Source organism: Hemicordylus capensis, chromosome 5 (assembly GCF_027244095.1).
Source record: "Hemicordylus capensis ecotype Gifberg chromosome 5, rHemCap1.1.pri, whole genome shotgun sequence".
Lineage (NCBI taxonomy): Eukaryota > Metazoa > Chordata > Lepidosauria > Squamata > Cordylidae > Hemicordylus > Hemicordylus capensis.
Window position 1 is genome coordinate 58,887,256 of NC_069661.1, and position 21,909 is coordinate 58,909,164.

Genomic DNA, 21,909 nt, shown 5'->3' on the forward strand with positions numbered 1-21,909 from the left:
TGGGGCAGCCCTCCCTGCAGATCACCTGCACACAGCAACCTGGCTCTCTTTTGAGTCCCCATGGCCTGTCACTCTTGCAAGGAAGGAATTCATGGTAGAAGGGGATGTTTTGCCATCACTATTCATTTCAGATTTGTCTGGGCAATTCTCTCCTCACCCTTCTGATGGTCCTTCTCATGAGTTCTCTGGTAGGTGTCCTCGTGGCCTTGCACTCTCTTGAGCCATGGTTTCTTGTGACAGCTCTAATGGACGTGCATTGCCAATTCAGCCTCACAGCCCTGCTTGTGAGTAAGCCTGGGGAGCACAAACCCCAGATGAGGGGAAGGGGCTGCCCCACCTTCTACAACCTATGTCTGGAAAAGTAGAAACTTGCTGCTCCTCCATTTCTGCTTGTGGCAGCCCCTCAAAGACAGACAGGAGAGCGCACCTGAAATATTTGCTCACTGGCCACAAAAGGGATGGCCTACGCATGCTGGCTACCCCTGCCATGGGCGGGAGGATTTGCCCGGGCATACCTACTTGTGTGGACTGTGTATACACTGGGGTCCGGTGCTGACCTCAACACATTCAAACCTTGGGGGATGGATCCAATAGGGCATCGTATGTGGAATTCCCAGAACATGGATTCCCGGGAAATGAGAGACCTAGTTTCCAGCTGGGCCGGGACAGTGGCCTTGCCCTTCTGGGCTGGGGGCAGTGGCATGCATCCCTGCATGGGTGTATGGGCTGGCAGGGTGCAGTGTTTTACAGCAGCTTGGACCGTATCGACACTTGCCCAGGTGCCTGTCTCCACAGGTTTCCTGAAAAGAGCATCCTCCCTAGCTCCCCTTAATCTGCCACTCTCGTGAAAGGGCATTCTGTGGGGAAAAGGTCTAGGTCTCCAGCATGATGGTGTCTGAGATGGGACATCGCAGGCGGCCCTTCTCATGAGCGAGGCTTAGGGAGTAAACCTCCCCACATGGAGAAAGGGATGCCCCTTGCCCAGCCTATATGTTGTGGAAGGGATGCCACGTGCCCAATCTATATGTGAATAAAGTAGAACTTTGCTGCTCTGCTTTTGATACCTGACTCTGGAGTCCCCCCGCTCTGGCATTTGCTCCCCTCCTGGTGCTGTGATGGGGTGCTGCCCTGCTCATGTTGACAATTGGAGTATTTGTGCTTGTGAGCATACATGACTGTTGTTCCCTTCTCTGGGAGCAAAGCACTTAGTGCCCGTCCTGTCATCCCATCCCCCCTGCTTGCTAGGTCCCCACCTAGCAAGGTCCCCTAGGTCCCCACCTAGCAAGGGACAGAGTGGGAATTGGGGTGACCGAATAGTTTGAGAGGGTGGCCAGTACGGGATGGGGCATGGTGGCGTTTCTGTAGCCTGGCAACTCCATAGCCACATAGCTGACAGGAGGGTCACAGATGAATTTCTGAGAAGCTTCCAGAGAAGTGCCGAAAGCATGGAGCAGCGGAGTCTCTGGGTGGGTCTGCACCGCCACCTTTCTGACTGGGTTTTGGAAATCTGCGCCAAATCGCTGTTAAAGCTGCGCTAGAATTAGGGCGTAACGCCTGGGTGGCAACACCACCGTTGCCAGCAGCCACCCTTAGATATAACCAAATGTGCAGATTGGAGTTTGGCGAGGCAAAACAGAATTTGCTTTCGGTCCATAATCATGGTTTCATGTGTTTGGGAGTAACACAGTTAACTCCTTGGTTAGTTTTAACTGTGGTTAGCCTGAATGCGTCTGAAAGCTGCCACTGTTAATCTTAAGGTAACCAAGTACAAAAGTTACCTTGTTTTAGTCTTTTCTATATCTCAGTATTTTTCATTATATTTAGGTAATCTTCCAGTTGCTAATGTTTCTATAAACAGACAGTCAAAGGGTGAAAAAGGAGATACAACAATGGAATGTCAGTTCTTCACAATTTCAACGGATGAATTACACAACTGATAACATATCATGGAGAGGCACATCTACGCAATTATTCAACATGAACAAAGCCTTTCAATTATGTGGGCCCTTTACTTAAGTTTACATCTTTGGTCACAGATTAAATATTGTCGCTATTATCATGTAAACCAATAAGCAGCTGAACTTCAATGCTACTAATACTATCAACCATACAAACACTACATACATGTTAAAAAGACATGTGGCATACACACTGTGCAGCACACTGCCCATGGAAGAGGGTGTGTGTATGGAAAGCCTGTTTATGCTGCTAGCAAACATGCAGGGCCTCTGTGGCTCTGAAGGATTGCTTCAGAGCTGTAGAAATGCGGCCCCCATTGGGAATTACTGGAGCAGTGGTAATGCAATCCTTAGGAGCCACAGAGTCTCTGGGTATTTGTTAACAACATACATGGGCTTTCTACAGTTACAGTGTTCCCAGCGCCCCACTCTTCCATGGGCAGTGCTCTGTGCTGTATGTAAGCCACTGTCTAAGAAGGAAAAGGGTTACCAAATATTTAGGATTTTTCTCAACTAGACAAATAATGTTCATGACAACAGTCATCAGAGAAGTACAGGTCACATCCAGAAGGAGCTGCACATTATCTGAGCTGGTAAAGGTAAAGTTGTACCCTCGAGTTGGTGTCGACTCCTGGCAACCACAGATCCATGTGGATTTCTTTGGTAGAATACAGGAGGGGTTTACCATTGCGTCCTCCTGCGCAGTCTGAGATGATGCCTTTCAGCATCTTCCTATATTGCTGCTGCCCGATATCGGTGTTTCCCATATTCTGGGAAACATACCAGGGGGATTCGAACCAGCAACCTCTTGTTTGCTAGGCAAGTTATTTCCCCATTGAGCCATTAGGTGGCTATTGGAATTTTTCGGAGATTAATTCTCCTGTAACTCCAGTTCCATCAAAATTCCCTGGACTTTGAACTTGGTTGAAGGAAACTTGCATGAGACAATTATGTGCATCTGCAGCAATTTTCCTTTATGCAGTCATCTAGTAAAACCCTTAAGGAGCTTTAAAAAAAAAATCAGAGGCACTGAAGAAGCAGATTGGAGAGTTTGGAGAGACATATCAGAAAAATTCCACTATGTAGACTTGGATGTGAGATTAAAAAAACCTTTTGGCATCATTTAGCCTTCCCCCGCCCCTAGGAAAAAAATGATGAAAATTACTTAACTTTGCATAAATGAAAAGACAGCAGAACTCTACAAATTTTAGCTATTCCTGATTGGTATTCTCCCCCTGCCCCCGCTTTTAAATACTCTCCTTTTTCTAAAAGCTGAATTTATAATCTGACAGCTAAAGCCTTAGAAAATGTTGAAGCTCCTCTTTCAACATGAAGAAATCCAGTTGATTATCATTTCTAGAACATGCTTAGTCAACCTATTCTTACATTTTCTAGATTATAAAAAAGTTAACATAAAGAAGAATATTATGAGAATGCAAATCTAAATTAAAACAAAAAACAACAACAATCCCAAACACAACATACTTCTAAAGAGAACTAAAAACACAGAGAACTCGCATTTTGGGCGGTATAAAAATGTGATAAATAAGTGAATGAATGAATGAATGATTTTAAGGTGCTGCAACATTTTATTAAGAAAATGAGCATGGTTTCTTGTCATCACCATTTCAACTATACCAGTAATCACAAATCATTCCACTCTTAACCAACTTCTATGTTAGCTTTTGATGTATAATAGGTGAATTTGGGTGACTGGTGAATTTGAAGCAACTCCAAGATTCACCTCTTTATTTCTGCCTTAAATTTTGCAGTGGCTGAGCAGCAGCTTTTGGAAGAGTATTTGAAGAACAAGAAAATGGGGTGGAATGTGCATCCAAGGACAAAGTTTCCACATTCACTCTACCCACTCCTCATCTTTCTTTATTCTTGAAGGGAATTCCTTCCCCCTTTATGTTTCATCACACACCTGCTTCTTTTCTTCTCCTACCTTTGACAATTTTTGACCTCTCTTATTTCCCTCACAATTTTCTAGACTATCTAGAATGGCCTAGATGATTATGGTGTGGGTGGGTGTGCGCGTGTGTGCACAAGCACAGACATACCTATGTGTTTAGATAGAAAAACAGTAATTGTGTCAGTGTATATATTGCACATAGTCTTTTAAGGGAGATCAAGCACCCATCTGAACCTCCATACCAGCACACCACTGTTGTTAAAGCCAGGTGTTCATTCAAATCTAATCAGAACCCCAAAGTCATTTTGTACAGATCCAAAACCTGAATCTCAAGCACTAGCTCTTACATTGGCCAAAGCTAGACATCTATCCATGCTTCAACCACCAGCCCAGCCCTTTGGAAAGGCCAGATGTGCAGCATCTGAATCCCAAATGCCAGGGATCCTCCATTGATCAAATCCAGATCCATCCAACTCCCAGAAGTCACTCAGAATGCTCCTTTAGGAGAAGCCACATATCTTATCTATCCAAACACTGCCACTCTACTTGCACTAAAGCTAGAAATTCTTCAGATGCAATCAAAATGTCATAAGTCACCCTTTGGCCCAGACCAGAATGGAGGAGAGCTGATCTTGTGGCAGTAAGCATGAATTGTCCCCTTTGCTAAGCAGGATCTGCCCTGGTTTGCATTTGTATGGGAGACTACATGTGTGAGCACTGCAAGATATTGCCCTTGGGGAGGGGGCTGCTCTGGGAAGCGCATCAGCCTTCTTGCTTGCAGAAAGTTCCAAGTTCCCTCCCTGGCATCTCCAAGATTGGGCAGAGAGACACACTCCTGCCTGCAACTGCCAGTCTTGGAGAAGTCACTGCCAGTCTGTGTAGACGGTACTGAGCTAGATGGACCAATGGTCTGACTCTCTATAAGGCATATAAGGTAGCTCACTATGTAGAAGTTCATTCAGAAGTCACCCTATTCCTTTGGCCCAGACCAGATTCCCATCTTCAGCCCAACTTCATTCCTCTTTCAAACATCTATTTGAAATCCAAACACTAGTCCACTCTTCACTTCAGTCAAAGTCACATTCATGGTCTCTCAGTGGTTATTAGCCATAGCAGCTAACTGGGACCTCCAGGTTCACAGACAGCATTCCTCTAAATGCCTCTGGGAGATTGGGGAATGGGCTGTGACCCAAATGCTCAGCTTAAGAGCTTCCGAACAGCATCTGCCTAGTCACTGTAGGAAACAGGATGTTGTACTGGACAGACTCTTGGTCTGAACCATCAGGATTGGATCACACAGGAAGTCCTTGGGAGGCAAAATCCCATATATTAAATTATTTGCATTTGAAAATAATTCTGTGCCTGGCAGACATACTCTATGGAATCATCCATTAAAGTTGGTATTATAAAAAGCTAGACAATAAAAGGACTTCTGAATTCACACTCTTAAGATAAATCTATTTTCATGCAAAAAAGGAACGGGTGAGCCAGTTTTCATCCCCTGGGGAAGATGACAGAAAAAAAGAGAGCTGTCACCAAATTTCTGTATGAAAAGCTAAATATTTCTACATTTTCTTTCTTTCCTTCTTTTTAAAAAAGGAATCTTATTCAGTGTGCATTTTCACAGAGATGTCACGTGAAATAGCCTTCTCTGCTGTGAAAAAGGAGATAGATTTTGCACTACAAATCAAATAAATGTTAGCAAACAGTCCCCATAATGCTATAAATATGTTGCTCAGGAGCCTCAGTTGAACCATATTAAAAGGAAACAATGCCAACTATTAATCCACAGGCATTGCTTTTTAAATAGCTTGTTTTGAATGGCATCATCCCACACTAAATCTGAAGAGAGAACAGCAACCTTGTTTGGCTCCTCATTATCAAAGTTTAGAACTTCTGGGATATCAAAATACTTTCCCAGGATGATTTACATCTAGTCTGTACATCAAGGAAAACATGACAAATACCTGAATGATTTTTATCCACTCTTTGCTACACTTAGAACTTGTCTCCTATAATTACCGCATTAAAAAAAAGAAACACATAAGAACAGCCCTGCTGAATTAAGCCCAAGGCCCATCCAGTCCAGCATCATGCTTTACACAGTGGCCACCAGATGCCTCTGAGAAGTCCACAGGCTGAGGGCATGCCCTCTCTCTTGCTGTTGCTCCTCTGCAACTGGTATTTAGAAGCATTGATATTTAGAGACATCTTGCGTCTGAGGCTGGAGGTGGCCTACAGCCACCAGACTAGTAGACATGGATAGACCTGTCCTTCATGAATTTGTCTAAGCCTCTTTTAAAGCCATCCACATCCCATGGCATAGAATTCCATAGATTTCTGTGCACTGTATGAAAAAGTACTTCCTTTTGTTGGTCCTAAAATATCTAGCCTCCAGTTTCATGGGATGACCTCTGGTTCTAGTGTTGTGAGCGAAGAAGAAAAAATTCTCTGTCCACTCTCTCTACTCCATACATAACTTTATAAATCTCTATCATTTCTCCCCATAGTCTCATTTCCAAACTACAAAACCCCAGGTACTGTAGCCTTGCCTCATATGGAAGGTGCTTCAGGCCTTCATCTTGGTTGCCCTCTTCTGCACCTTTTCCAGTTCTACAATGCCCTTCTTCAGATATGCTGACCAAAACTGCATACAGTACTCCAAATATGACCGTACCACAGAATTGTGTAAAGGTAAAGGTAAAGTGTGCTGTCAAGTCAGTTTCAACTCCTGGTGCCCACAGAGCCCTTTGGTTTTCTTTGGTAAAATACAGGAGGGGTATACTATAATGGCATTATATTAGCATTTTTATTTTCAATCATCTTCAATGGGATCCCTCATGATCCCTAGCATGAAATTTGCCTTTTTTAAAGCTGCTGAACATTGAGTCGAAACTTTAAACGAGCTGTCCACCACAACCCCAAGATCTCTCTCCTGGTCCGTCACTGAGAGCTCTGACCCCATCAGTGTATATGTGAAGTTGGGATTTTTCTGCCCCAATATGCATCACTTTACACTTGCTTACACTGAACCGCATGTGCCATTTTGTTGCCCACTCACCCAGTTTGAAGAGATCCTTTTGGAGCTCCTCACAGTCTGTTTTGGATTTCACTACTCTAAATAGTTGTGTCATCTGCAAATCTGGCCACTTCGTTGCTTACCCCCAACTTCTAGATCATTTATGAACAAGTTAAAGAGCACTGGTCCCAGTACAGATAGGTGGACCCCACTTCTTACTTCCCTCTATTGTGAAAACTGTCCATTTATTTCTATCCTCTGTTTCCTGTCCTTCAATCAGTTACCAATCTACACATGAACCTGGCCCCTTATTCGAAGTTTACTCACTAGCCTTTGGTGGGAAACTTTGTCAAAAGCCTTTTGGAAGTCCAAGTATACTATTGGACTATACTATAACACAGGGATTCTCAAACTTGGGTCCTCAGGTGTTATTGGACTTCAACTCCCATAATCCCCAGCCTCAGTGGCCTTTGGTTGGGGATTATGGGAGTTGAAGTCCAATAACACCTGAGGACCCAAGTTTGAGAATCACTGCACACAAAGGAGAGGTTGACAAGTAGAAGGGAGAAAATGAATAGCTTTATGCATAATAAATGCAATGTCATTGAGACTGGAGGGGAATCATCTCAGAAGCACAGGAGAGCCCCACTAGAGGAGAAGTAATTTCTATCAGGAACCTCATGGCTCAAGGCTGCGACCTTGGCCTAGAGAGCTTCCTCAGATTGTGTGCGCTCAGTCATCTTCAAGTTCAGAGGCTTAAGAGTCACTTCCGTACTGTCATACACTGAGAAGGCCCTGAATTGGCCAAAGCCAATGAGGATGACCATCTATAGATTCACTCCAGCCCTGACTGAACTGAAGAACATAAGCATTCTGTCCCTCTTGATAGGGATCAGAAAAGATAGCTTCTATATTCCTTCAAGGAGACAGTTCAGTGATTTGGTTTTCAATGATTAAATATTATGGATATATCCTGCTTAAAACCACCTCAGCTGGTTGGGTCAGACGTGATTTTTTATAGATACAAAAGAATCCTCTTCAGACGTGTTATACATGCATTCAGGTGTCTGCATACAGGTGAAACTCGGAAAATTAGAATATCGTGCAAAAGTCCATTAATTTCAGTAATGCAAATTAAAAGGTGAAACTGATATATGAGACAGACGCATTACATGCAAAGCGAGATAAGTCAAGCCTTAATTTGTTATAATTGTGATGATCATGGCGTACAGCTCATGAAAACCCCAAATCCACAATCTCAGAAAATTAGAATATTACATGGAACCAAGAAAACAAGGATTGAAGAATAGAACAATATCGGACCTCTGAAAAGTATACAGTGTACTGTGCTTGATTGGCCAGCAAACTCGCCTGACCTGACCCCATAGAGAATCTATGGGGCATTGCCAAGAGAAGGATGAGAGACATGAGACCAAACAATGCAGAATTGCTGAAGGCCGCTAATGAAGCATCCTGGTCTTCCATAATACCTCATCAGTGCCACAGGCTGATAGCATCCATGCCACGCCGCATTGAGGCAGTAATTGCTGCAAAAGGGGCCCAAACCAAGTACTGAATACATATGCATGTTTATACTTTTCAGAGGTCCGATATTGTTCTATTCTTCAATTCTTGTCTTCTTGGTTCCATGTAATATTCTACTAATTTTCTGGGATTGTGGATTTGGGGTTTTCATGAGCTGTACGCCATGATCATCACAATTATAACAAATTAAGGCTTGACTTATCTCGCTTTGCATGTAATGCGTCTGTCTCATATATCAGTTTCACCTTTTAATTTGCATTACTGAAATTAATGGACTTTTGCACGATATTCTAATTTTCCGAGTTTCACCTGTACAGGTACACGTTTTTGTGTGAATAACTGTACATGCTTTCATTTTAAAAGTGAACCTGGGTATAGATTCCCTGAAATGCAGGATACATATAGGAAGTGTACTGCTACACATGCCTTCAGCATAATGTGTTAATCACTCTCTGTGTGTGTGTGTGTGTGCACGCGCACATGCAGATCTCTACATGTGTATGCTTTAAACAAACTGCATGCGTTAAACATAATAAGGCTAATAACTGGGGTAGTTCTGATTTACGACAAATGCTAGAAGTTAGCTGTCCCCAAAGGGCTCACAATCTAAAAAGAAACATAAGGTAGACACCAGCAGCAGCAACTGGAAGGATGCCATGCTGGAGTTGGATAGGTGCAGTTGCTCTCCCTCTGCTTAATATAAGAGATGCACCACTTTAAAATGTGCCTCTTAGCTCAATCAGCAGAGGTTGCAATGAACTTGGGTACAATACATTTGGAACCTTTGTAAAGATGAAGCTGCTTTACACGAAGTGAGACTCACGGGTGACTCCAGGGCTGAAAAGGGCCCTGTTCAAGGTGCCCCTTGGTGAGCTCATTGGACTTCCCAGGCACTGGGACCAGAAGCAGGCAGTAACAGAGGTGCTTACTTCAGTGCTGTGGTAAGCACTGGCAGGCTAACCGGGCAGCTAGTGGTGACAGGCAGCACATTCCTTTCAGTGCTGACACACTGGAGACACCATTTTAAATCTTCCACAATGCCTCCCACATAGTGTCGCTTCAGGCAATACGGAAAAATGGAAGTTGCAGAAAGCTGGCATAAAGGAAGGAAAACATAAGATCTAGTGGTAGTGCATGTATCATAGTCCTGGCATTTGCCCAAGGATGCCATGTGCTGATCCCAGCCCTGATCGAACCACTAGCCCATCAAGCTTGGTCATGGGTAATTTGTCTAGCAGTGGCTGTTGATAGTCTAAGCACAGGCTTATCTAATTTCTGCTACTCAACCCTTTCAACTAGAGAGAAATTGAATATGGGACCTTATGCATGCAAAGCATGTGCTCTGCCATTAAGCTATGGCCCCATTCAGATATGAACCCTAATATATTCCTTTTAGTATCTCTGAAATTATGTCATGTTTTGATGAAAGTTCATGTTTTTCTTCTGAACTATACCAGGATGGGGGCTGGGGGCTGGCTGGGATGTCAGCTGTAAGCATCAAAAAGATATGCATAGACCGATGTCTGCTAACAGCTAGGAACCCCTAGAACTAAGATAGAATCTAGGAACGTGAAAGTTCATTTCACTCATGGGATGCTAAATCATCCATTGTGATTCCTTTATTCTAAATATACCTACATTATTTTTATATTTAAAATACCTATCCAAAGTGGTTTACAAAAACAAACAATACAGGCACTAAAAAACAGTTCAGCATACAAACAACCACCAGCAGACTAAAGTCAATAAAAACCAGAGAAGGAAAGAAAATAGACAGCAACTCTCACTAAGTCTCAAAACCTGAGAATAAAAGCTCTTGACCAGTTGCCTAAATGATAAAATACTGGTCCCAGCTTAGCCTTCAGGCCGACACCTGAAAATACCCTCTCCTCAGTTGGCACCTGTTTAACTTTTTCTAAAGGTTAGGGGCACTCAGAGAAGAACCTCTGACACAGACCTTAAATTCCAGGGAGGTTGACTTGGGAGAGAAGCATAGAGGTTACCAGACTAGGCTATATGGTCTAGATCAATGTCCAGATTCTGTGCCCTTGTTCCTGTCATTCCAGATTTTGAGCAGCAGCAACATGGCGTCTCCCACATCCTATAATGATTTCCCATGTTGGAGTTTTGAGGTGAAAGGAGCAGAAAAAGAAAACCCTTCCTTAGGAATTACAGAGTGAAAAGTTCAAAACCAAATCCATATTGTCTATTTTATAATTTATACTAGCAATTTTTTTAAAAGGCAGTTTTATCATGGTGAAATAATTACAGAAGGTACTAAAGTTTAATAAATTTAACATCAACTGTTAATCTGTTCCTCCTTCTCCACTATTCTCTATGTCAGAAAGACTATGTCTTCTATTTTGTATAGATCCTCAGATCCCATATCAAAGGCTTTCATCAGCACAGATTGTTGGCTTGTTACATACTTTACACTTCCAGAACTTTCCTATGTCCATTTTTATATTTCATTTTCAAACCTGTCTGCTCCCAACACCTTTGTCCAGTTTATGTTATAACCCATTAAGCCCTCTGGGCAACAACCATGTCACCTATATTTTCTCGACTATGCCCAGCTTGCTTGCTGGTACTAAAGGAATATTAAATAAGACAGTAAAAGAAGGATTATTATCCTCATTAGGATTTCAGGTAAATTTTATGGCTAATAAAACCTAGCACCTATAAAGCTTAGATTACTACTTAATACAGAAATACTTTTAAATCATTCCAAAGGGTCAATAATCCATTTTCATAAGCTAATGTCACGTAAAGAGATTAAGATGTCTTCACTTGTAGAATATAATTACAAATAACTATCCTTAGTTTAAATGTTTCAGTCATATTAAACATTGATTAAATTTGATGCTGTATTACACTCTTGTATTACAAATACATATATGGAAAACAGATGAATTTATCCAAGTATTCATCCTGTTCTAGATGTCGCAGCACTCCATCTGAAGGAACAAGTGCACATTCCTGAAGGAATCCCTGAATCAGATCTTCTTTGGGGCAGAAAGGTGGCTTTTTCACTCACACAGTGTACTTGAACCACCATATTCCACCATTCACACAGCTGATGAAATGTATACTAACTAGAGGTGAAGTCATACATGCAGTCTATTATATTCAAGCTTTGAATATAAAAGGTAAAAAGGTATGGATCATACTACTAGGTCTGTTTCTTAAGACATGCTAAAACCTGCACACACTCATTTGAACTTACAGTGGCCACATCCAGACATAACACAGAACCACGGATCCAATGGACCCACAGTTCCACTCCCCCACGTGCTTACCTATCCAAATTCAGACATAAGTGCAGGCCTTCTCTCTGCAGTCTATGTGTAGTCTATGTAACTGGCTTACGGGCTTCCTTCATTGTTTGATAGACAGCTGCGGCAGCCAATCAGGATGGAGAGAGGAAAGAGTTTCCTTCCCTCAACTTCGGTCCCATGGAAGGCTGCCTCCATTACTGAATCTGATGTACTGGAGGCAGTTACAAACTGGAGGCCTGGGTAGCAAACCTCTCTTCAAACTGAGGATTCAAATTGGCGTTTGATGAGTGAACCCTCGGTTTGAGTTAGAGTCCGAACTACAGTTCTGCACATTCAGGTTTGGGGACTTTGGAATGCCTTGCTTCCGGTTCCCCGAATCTGTCCAATCTAATGAGTAAAATGAAAAATACTTCACTTTATCAAGGAAGAGACAATATGCCTCTAATGGTAGGAGGAATACTACAGTTTCACCTTTTACTATAACATAAGCACGGAGATCAAATAAATAAATCAAATAAATAAATCAACATCGAATAAATAAGAAGCAGAAGCACAAGTCAGTTGCACTTCTTCCCTTTTTTAGGTAACTTGCAAAGGCACTATGAACAAAGGATGGAAATATTACACAAAGATACCAATATTACATAATGATATAGCATACTACATATGTTGCAGTCTGAATACAACATATGTATACAATCTAACCCGTTTCAAAGGCAATGAAGTTCCATGCTTCTCAGCTCATGGCAAGTCTATTAGGGACGTATCGGAATGAATTATTTTAGAATCTAGGTTTATATACTAAACCTACTTTAGATTATCCTGAATAGTTTAAAATTCATATATAGTTGTGGACATTTCAGCCCAGTTTATGAGTTTGAACACCTGTAAATTGTACACACAGGTTTTCTCAAAACTAGGAACAAGACCACCTTTTAAAAACAACAACAACAATATGTTCAAGTAAAGGAAGTTTAGTAAATGTAAGCATATAAGGCAAGATACAGATTAGAAAAGGTATGTACCTTGTAGAATAACTTTCCAGCAACATGGAAACCTACGGAAACTGAGGGACATGGAAACCGAGGTTTCCAACATGGAAACCGAGGGACCTATTAGGAAGGTCCACCCGAGAAGGTTATTGGATCCATTAGGATTTCAAGAAGCCTTGGAGGGATTTAGTGTTGGCTGTGCTGGTGATCCTGGTGATGCCCTGGTGGAGAATTGTAACAGCAAACTCACCGGGGCGGTAGACATGATAGCCCCTAAGCGTCCTCTCTGACCCGCTTCAAAACTGGCCCCTTGGCATACGGAAGAACTGCGGGGGCTGAAGCGGCGAGGTAGACGACTGGAGCACAGGTGGAGAAAGACTCGGCTTGAATTCGACAGATTGCAACATACAGCTCATTTGAAGACCTATGCTCAGGCGATATGTGCGGCAAAGAAGCAGACGTATTGCACCCGTAAGTTCTGCCCATATTGCACCCGCAAGTTCTGCCCGTATTGCACCCGCAAGTTCTGCCCGTATTGCACCCGCAAGTTCTGCCCGTATTGCACCCGCAAGTTCACGTCCGGCGGAGTTGTTCAGGGTTGTGAGAGGGCTAGTATGTGCCCCTCCTCCCTTGAATCAGAATCTGGAACCATCGATTACCCGCTGTGATGTGTTTAACAAATTCTTTGTGGGGAAAATCTCTCATATTCAGGCCGACTTAGACTCCATCTCCACAATTACTTCAGTGACTGATGTGGTGGTGTCCAGCGACTCCTCTTGTGTGATTAGGTTGGATCAGTTCCAGTTTCTGACTCCTGAGGATGTGGACAAACTGATTGGAATGGTGTGGCCCAACACATGTTCTCTTGACCCTTGCCCGCCAAGGCTTATATTATCTGGCAGGGGGGTTGCTGTAGAAGGCCTGGAAGATATTATAAATGCGTCTCTGAGGGAAAGTAGGAGACCTCCTTGTCTTAAGGAGGCAATTATTAGACCACTTCTGAAGAAGCCTACCTTGGATCCCTCAGAGTTGTGCAACTACAGTCCTGTATCCAACCTTCTGTGGCTGGGCAGGGTAAATGAGGGTAGTGGCCTCCCAGCGTCAGACAGTCTTGGAGGAAACTGATTATTTAGACCCATTTCAAACTGGCTTTCGGGCTGGCTATGGGGTAGAGACTGCCTTGGTCAGCCCGATGGATGATCTCAATTGGGAATGGACAGAGGAAGTGTGACTCTGTTGGTCCTTTTGGACCTCTTAGCCGCTTTCGATACTATCAACCATAGTATCCTTCTGGAGCATCTGAGGGGGTTGGGAGTGGGAGGCACTGCTTTGCAGTGGTTCTGCTCCTACCTCTCAGGCAGGTTCCAGATGGTGTCCCTTGGAGACTGTTGTTCTTTAAAATCTGAACTTTTGTATGGTCTCCCCCAGGGCTCCATACAGTCTCTGAAGTTGTTTAACATCTACATCAGTGATTCTCAAACTTGGGTCCTCAGGTGTTATTGGACTTCAACTCCCATAATCCCCAACCAAAGGCCACTGAGGCTGGGGATTATGGGAGTTGAAGTCCAATAACACCTGAGGACCCAAGTTTGAGAATCCCTGATCTACATGATACCGCTGGGAGAGATCATCAGGAGATTTGGTGCAGGGTGCTATCAGTATGCTGATGACACCCAAATCTATTTCTCCTTGTCAGTATCATCGGGAGAGGGCATAACCTCCCTAAATGCCTGCCTGGAGTCAGTGATGGCTTGGATGAGAGATAACACACTGCGACTGAATCCAGATAAGACGGAGGTACTCATTATGCAGGGTTGGAACTTGAGAGACGATTTTGATCTGCCTGTTCTGGATGGGGTCACACTTCCCCAGAAGGAACAGGCATGCAGTCTAGGGTACTTCTGGATCCAAGCCTCTCCCTGGTCTCCCAGGTTGAGGCGATTTGAGGCCAGAAGTGCCTTCTATCAGCTTCGGCTGATACGCCAGTTGAGTCCATCTCCAGACTGGATTACTGCAATGAGCTCTATGTGGGGCTACCCTTGTACATAGTCCGGGAACTACAGTTGGTCCAGAATGCGGCAGCCAGGTTGGTCTCTGGGTCATCTCAGAGAGACCATATAACTCCTGTATTGAAGGAGCTACACTGGCTGCCGATAGGTTTCCAGGCAAAATACAAGGTGTTGGTTTTAACCTATAAAGCTTTTAATTAATATTGTTTTAATGCAGTTTTAAAATCTTGTTTAAAAAATTTCAAATTGTTGCAATGTTTTAAACTTTTTGTTTTAACTAATATTTTACTTTCTGTTTTTATTTTGTTGTAGATCGCCCAGAGACGTACGTTTTGGGCGGTATAAAAATATGTTAAATAAATAAATATGATGCTAGAACAGCCCTGCTGCATCAGGCATATTTAGTCCAGCTTCATGTTTCCTACACTGGCCCACCAGAAGCCTCTGGGAAGCCCACAAGCAGGAGATGAAGTCATCTCTTCTAACCCCTCTCATACTGGTAGGGAGCAACAGTATGAGAGGGGTTAGAAGAGATGGTATTCAGGCACATACCTCTGAGCCTGGAGTTAGCCTAAAGTCATTAAGACTAGTAGCGATTGATAGACTTGTCCATGGTTCATACATACACTTGTAAGTGAAGTAGTTTTTCCAGCGTAGGTATCCACTAGAAGCTAGATTTAAAGTAAAAAAACTACAGAAAAGAATGGAGTTCTCCCGCCCATCAGTACAAGACAATGACTCTAATATTAAAACAAATGGGCAGTGAAGATGATACAATAGTACTCTGAGACTCTACCAGCCACCCCAGAAATGATGGTTGGTTGGGGAAGACAAATATGATTGATGATGTACAGTTTAGCTTATGACCCAATATTGTATTTCTTTATATAATATTGTCATAGCTCGAACAGTCCAACAATTATGAGAGTTTCAATCTGCCTCAAAATTTTAATTTGAGCAATTTAGTTTAATTACTAAAAATGAAGCATCCAGTTAATCACACTTATACTATGCAATCCTTTCAAGGCTTCTTATTAGAAAAGGAAATATGCTTCTGAGTCAACAAGTGGGGTAATAACACCACTGGCATGAAAAGGCAATGTGATCATGAGCTGAATATTTCACCAAAGATGAATTTTCTGGATATTCTTCAACATCCTTTCATGGTGCCATCTGAAGACAATTCTTTTTCATTATATTTACTCTTTCATTTACATAAAATAAGTTTAGACAGAATGAGATGATCTAACAAAAAAGGGATTAGGAATATGGTTTTGTAAAGTTAAACAAATATTGTATAAGAAAGTATAAATGTGGGTCAGACATAATATATACCATGCCATTATCTTAACCTTTATACTTCTAAGTAGTGCAGTGTCTTTTTGCATTTAGGTAAAGGTAAAGTTTGCTGTCAAGTCAATTTAGACTCCTGGCGCCCACAGATCCCTGTGGTTTTCTTTTGGTAGAATACAGGAGGGGTTTACCATTGCCACCTGCCACGCATTATGAGATAATGCCTTTCAGCATCTTCCTATATCACTGCTGCCCGATATAGGTGTTTCCCATAGCCTGAAAAACATAGTCCTATAGTCTGGGAAACATACCAGCAGGGATCCGAACCAGCAATCTTCTGCTTGTTAGTCAAACATTTCTCCGCTGAGCTACTTAAGGTAGCTCTTTGCATTTAACACTATCATACATTAATTGCCGCTTGTTCTCTTGTGACGCTGTAAGCCTTAATTACTGGCAGACAGACCATCATGTTTTCTACCATTCTTGTAGAAGTTTAACCCTCTTTTGTGATCGCGAAAATCAACTACTGTATTCTAAAAATGTTTACAATTCTTCAGCACATTTCCATATATTTTTTTCAAGAAATATGCATAATCACAGTTAATGATTAAAAACAATCTTCTTTAAAATAATTTCTGAATGAAAAATCATACACTGCTTTTATTCAGATTTGAACACGGCCAAAAAGAACTCCCTGACTAGAGGAAAAATGACTTTGCTTTCTGACGGTATCTCTGTGAAAAATGGTAAAAAAGCTTCTTCAGTGGGAACACCAATATATGTCTCAGCTTTGCCAGGAACAATGTGGACTGCAAAACGGTCTATTTTCCCCAGTATTTATACAGTAAAGGCACCCTCTGATAGATTGATCAACATCTACAGAACTACACTGTGGGTTGCAATTTAACACAAGCAAACTTGTAGACAATGGGCTGAATCTGAAAGGTGCAGTTCTGGGTGCAAAAGGCATCTTCCACTCATACAACATGCATTAAAGCACTACTTTGTCTTTGAAGCACATGACTCAAAAGACCTACGATCAAGATTAGCACTCTCTTAGGGCTAGACAAGACATGAGACACACTTTTGTGTCTTTCCATCTTTAGTTTCTTTCTCTCTCTCTCTCTCCATAAAGTTTATTTTAGCATTTCAAAAGCAATTTTTTTCTACTCATTTTTAATGCAAAACAGCGTTTTTCATTAGCAGTGATCTGCAATTAGTAATAAAAGAATTATGGGAGAAAGAAGAAACTTGGAATCTCATCTTTTTTCACCCATGAGTGAAAAAGCAGCAATGGAATACACCGTGTGTGAGAACAGTAGGAACAGGAAATGTTTAGCATTTCCTCCTCCTGTTGTTTCTCTTCTCATGTATCCATCCAATGCTGCTTTTCGTTTTTTATTAAACTAAACCTGGCAGCTTCCCTCCCCCCTAGTTAAAAACTGTTCTTCAAAATGACACAGAATTATTCATGTTTCCACTTTCCTGTGATCTACAGCATTACAAATGTTAAGTATATTAAAGCATTACTACTGTTTGCATTTTATTTAATCTAAATAAGAAAAATACCTTCATCTCAGTAAACTGCTGTTGAAGTCAACAGCTTGTCAATTCACCTTGACTACTCATCTCTTTAAAAAAAGGCAGGCAACAGTATATAATGGATGCCATCTAACACGTTATTCTTACTTATCTTTGCTTAGTGTGCCTTCAACAGCTGTCTCTGCATGAAACAGATTCTCTCTGCTCTGCTTCTGCTTTCACAGCAGAATTCCTAAGGGAAACCAAACTTTCCATTATTGCTGTCTATAAATTCCTCCGCTATTTGTTGACTATGAAAAAGCTAGCACATGCAACACAATTCCCCCTCAGCATAATTCCCCTAAAGTAGGGATGTGAACAAATCAATTTTTTAAAATTCGGTTTGTACCCAAATCGAATCACTCCCGATTTGTTTTGGGTCCGAATCTTGCCAGCTAGCACAGGGGCGATTTGTTTTGTCCACAAATCTCCCAAAACAGACAGCTTCAGGTGCAGCAGGAACAAGCAATGATTCTCTCAGAAGCAGGAAGGGTGTGGGGGGGAATTATTTTCTCTTCCTCAATCAGGAAAGCAGGAACTAAAAGCAGAGAATCCACTGCAGGCAGCAGGCAAGGCAAAACACTCCTGGCTCTCTCTCTTTCTCTCTTCCCAAGAAGCAGAAAGGCAGAATGGTGGTTGTGTGCCTCCTTAAGTACATTTGAAAATCCCTCCTTTGAACTTCCCCCATCCAGTCACCCCTGGCAACACAAGATTTGAATGGAAATGAGCCAATCTGGAACTGGGGGGGGGGATTGCCACCCCACTGTTGTACACTGTAAGTCACCAATCTGAAGCTTGGGAGGGTGGGATATTTAAAAAAAAACAACAACACAAAACTATTCCTGATACAAAATGGACACAGCAAGAGAGATCGCCACAAAATGGAGGTCTGAATATACAAATCTTTCAGGTCCAACATGTGGGCAATTTGTTTTGTACCCAAATCTGGCCAGCTAGCACAGGGGCTATTTGTTTTGTCCACAAATGGCCCCAAGCAGGTAGATTTGGGTACAAATTGTTTTGTACACAATCAGTTCACACATCCCTACTCTAAAGTACATAAAACAAGCAAAGCTAGCCCAGGAGCTTGTCACCACCAAGAAAATATAGACACTAAACTAGATACTCTAAACTAAACTTTTTCTAACTTTTTAAATGAAAAGATTCAGTGGCCTGTATACAGTTCTATAAGGCAAAACACACAACCTTAGTAACAGGGGCGTCACTATAATAGGGCAAGAGGAGACAGTTGTCTGGGGGCCCACTGCCTTGGGGGGCCCCAGAGGCAAGTCACATGACTGACTCCCCCAGCCACGCACCCACCCGGGCTTCCTTCAGTTGTATTCATCCTCCAAAATTGATGTGGGTGTTAAGACGTGGAGCTACCAGAACAACATGCCTTTCTCTAGTACCATTACATGATTTGCATCATCCACAATTGACAAAACCTTTTTAAAAAAATAATGTAGGATGATGTTCTATTGTGGCACATAGTTTCAGCTTCATTTAAGATTTCTTTACTTCATGAGCTGAGCTTCAGTGAGGAGGGGGCCCATTTTAAAATCTTGTCTCTGGGCCCACTCCAACCTTGCTACGCCCCTGCTTAGTAATATACTACCTACAGCATTTTACCAAGAGATGGTACAGTGTGATGCTAAAGTAAAATAAAGTTGTGCCATAGAGTCAATGTTGACTCCTGGCTGAATTCAGGCATAACAGCAAACCAAAGTTTGTTTTTATGAGCGTAAGCAGGAATTAGCCTTGGAAATGCATGTTCCTTCTTTTCTGTTAAGGTAAAGTGTGCAGTCAAGTCGGTGTCAACTCCTGTCGACCACAGAGCCCTGTGGTTGTCTTTGGTAGAATACAGGAGGGGTTTACCATTGCCATCTCCCGCGCAGCATGAGATGATGCTTTTAAATGACTTGATTAGCAAGCCAGAGGTTGTTGGTTCGAATCCTTGCTGGTATGTTTCCAAGACTATGGGAAACACCTATATCGGGCAGCAGTGATATAGGAAGATGCTGAAAGGCATCATCTAATACTGCATGGGAGATGGCAATGGTAAACCCCTTCTGTATTCTACCAAAGACAACCACATGGCTCTGTGGTCGACAGGAGTTGACACCGACTTGACTGCACACTTTACCTTAAAGGAAAAGAAGGAACATGCATTCCCAAGGCTGATTCCTGCTTATGCTCATAAAAACAAACTTTGGTTTGCTATTATGCCTGAATGCAGCCATATAGTTTCTCAAAACACATTCAAACAAGTCATTCTCATGACGAGCCCTACCCGGGTAGGATAGGGTTAGTCCCGGGTAGGGCTGATTGTGAGAAGGACAAGAATCGCTCCCAATCCTGCCACTTCTCCTCCAAGTAGCCCTGTTTTTCTATCCAGTCTTAAAGTGAGGTAGGATGGCATGTGCGTGTTTCCTAACTCACTTCCCAGTCATGTGGGTGTGAGAGGAGGAGCAAGGGGAGAGGAGCAAGGGGAGAGGAGCGGCCCAGCAGCTGGAAAATATCCCAGCGCAACATACTACTCGCACAGTTTGTTATGGGATGCAGGGGTGGGATACCCCACCCCTGCTCCCGATTTCCACCGGGCTCAGGTAGTGCTGGTCATGTGGGCACACGTTGCAGCAGACCCCAGGAGTGGCAAAGATCATGTCAGGGGAGTTAGGTAGGCTCCCTCCTTCTTCCCAGTCCCAGCGCCTATGATCATATTAACGACCTTAACGTATTTTCATTATGTAAACCACTAAGAACTTTTTGTTGGAAAATGGTATATAAATAAGTGGTGAAAAACATAACTTTATTATAAGCAAAATGGGATTTTAAAAGGCATATCTACACTAAATAGAAACTGATTTAATATTCATTCCCCATCCAAAGGGTAATTGAAGATTATAGCTCTGTGCAAGGAACTAGGATTCTCTTCTGAAAAAGGTTCCGAACTCTCATCAACGAAAGATTCCAGGAGTCTTTCAGGAAACCATGACTGATGAAAAATATATAAAACCAGATGTGTTTATAGTGTAGATTTGCTCCAAATATAATTTCCTATTTCGATACTCAACATACGATACACAAGTAGCAAGTTTTGGAACTTCTATGGTAAAATGAGGGGAGGGTGAGAGGGAGATCCTTGAATAGTCTAGCTTAGATGAAAAATGGCCATTGGTTTGGGACAGCTCACCTGCATATTTTTTTTACGTCTAAAAGAAACCTATTTCAAAACTATGCCTTTCTGGTTATCCTGTTTTGGAACCAATACAGCATATTGATATAGTAAAGGTAAAGTGTGTCATCAAGTCTATTTTGACTCCTGGTGCTCAAAGAGCCCTGTGGTTTTCTTTGGTAGAGGGAGTTTACCATTGCCTCCTCCCGTGCAGTATGAGATGACGCATTTCAGCACCTTCTTCTATCGCTGCTGCCCGATATAATACCAGCAGGGATTGGAACCAGCAAACTCTTGCTTCATAGTCAAGCATTTCCCTGCTGCACAACTTAAGGTGATAACTCATATTCTAATTGTTGCTGAGTCAGGTTTTGGGTGGGACTGTGAACTTGTAGCTTCCTACTCCACTACATCTCCAAACACAGTGGGGCTGATTCAGATGTTACTGCCAAATCACTATGGTGCAGAACAAGCTATATACTCCCAATCACTTTATAGCGTTGTGCGATGTTTTGGAGGTAGAATTGAATCCACATCAAAGAAGGGGAATTCAGAAAGATTTGCTTCAATCCAGACCTGAAACAGTAGCCAAATCAAATCTGAAGGAATAAGACTGTTTCCATTCATATCCAAATCTGGCACCTCAGAGGACTTGTTTTTTCAAATAAAAATTTGGAAAATTTAGTGTCGCTGCACAGAAATTCCTGCCTCTATTCGAGCCCACTTTGACAGGTTTTATGCCCTCAGAATGGACTATCATCCCTGCAACTTTCATCCCATTCTGCCAATAAATAAAAATATAGCTGCTATAATAATTTGTACTATAATCAGAAAAATCCTGAAGATTACAGGATTTCCTGGACTGTACATCTGGATTTCTTGGCAGCAATACCTGGCTACAATGATTTCTTGGCTACAATGTTTTCTTTGTTTGTTTTAAAAACAAATTGCAAATATTTGTGCATGAGGCACAGTAATATGAAGAGAAAGTGAAAATAAAAAGTATCTAACACAGAAGCTATTAATCTGCCTTTTGAGGAAACAGCAAGGAAGTTGAACAAAATGAAAAATAAAAGTGTAGACATGATTATATGTATCATACAGTGTGTACCAGTAATGATCAAATTAATTACCACTGTTA

At 42.1% G+C, this 21,909-nt stretch overlaps 1 protein-coding gene across 19 annotated transcripts in view; it reads right to left on the reverse strand.

The window, feature by feature from the left end:
- The window catches only part of INPP4B (inositol polyphosphate-4-phosphatase type II B), a 461,921-nt gene that overhangs the window by 203,366 nt on the left and 236,646 nt on the right, over positions 1–21,909 (reverse strand). The gene's annotated exons all lie outside the window — the stretch shown is intronic.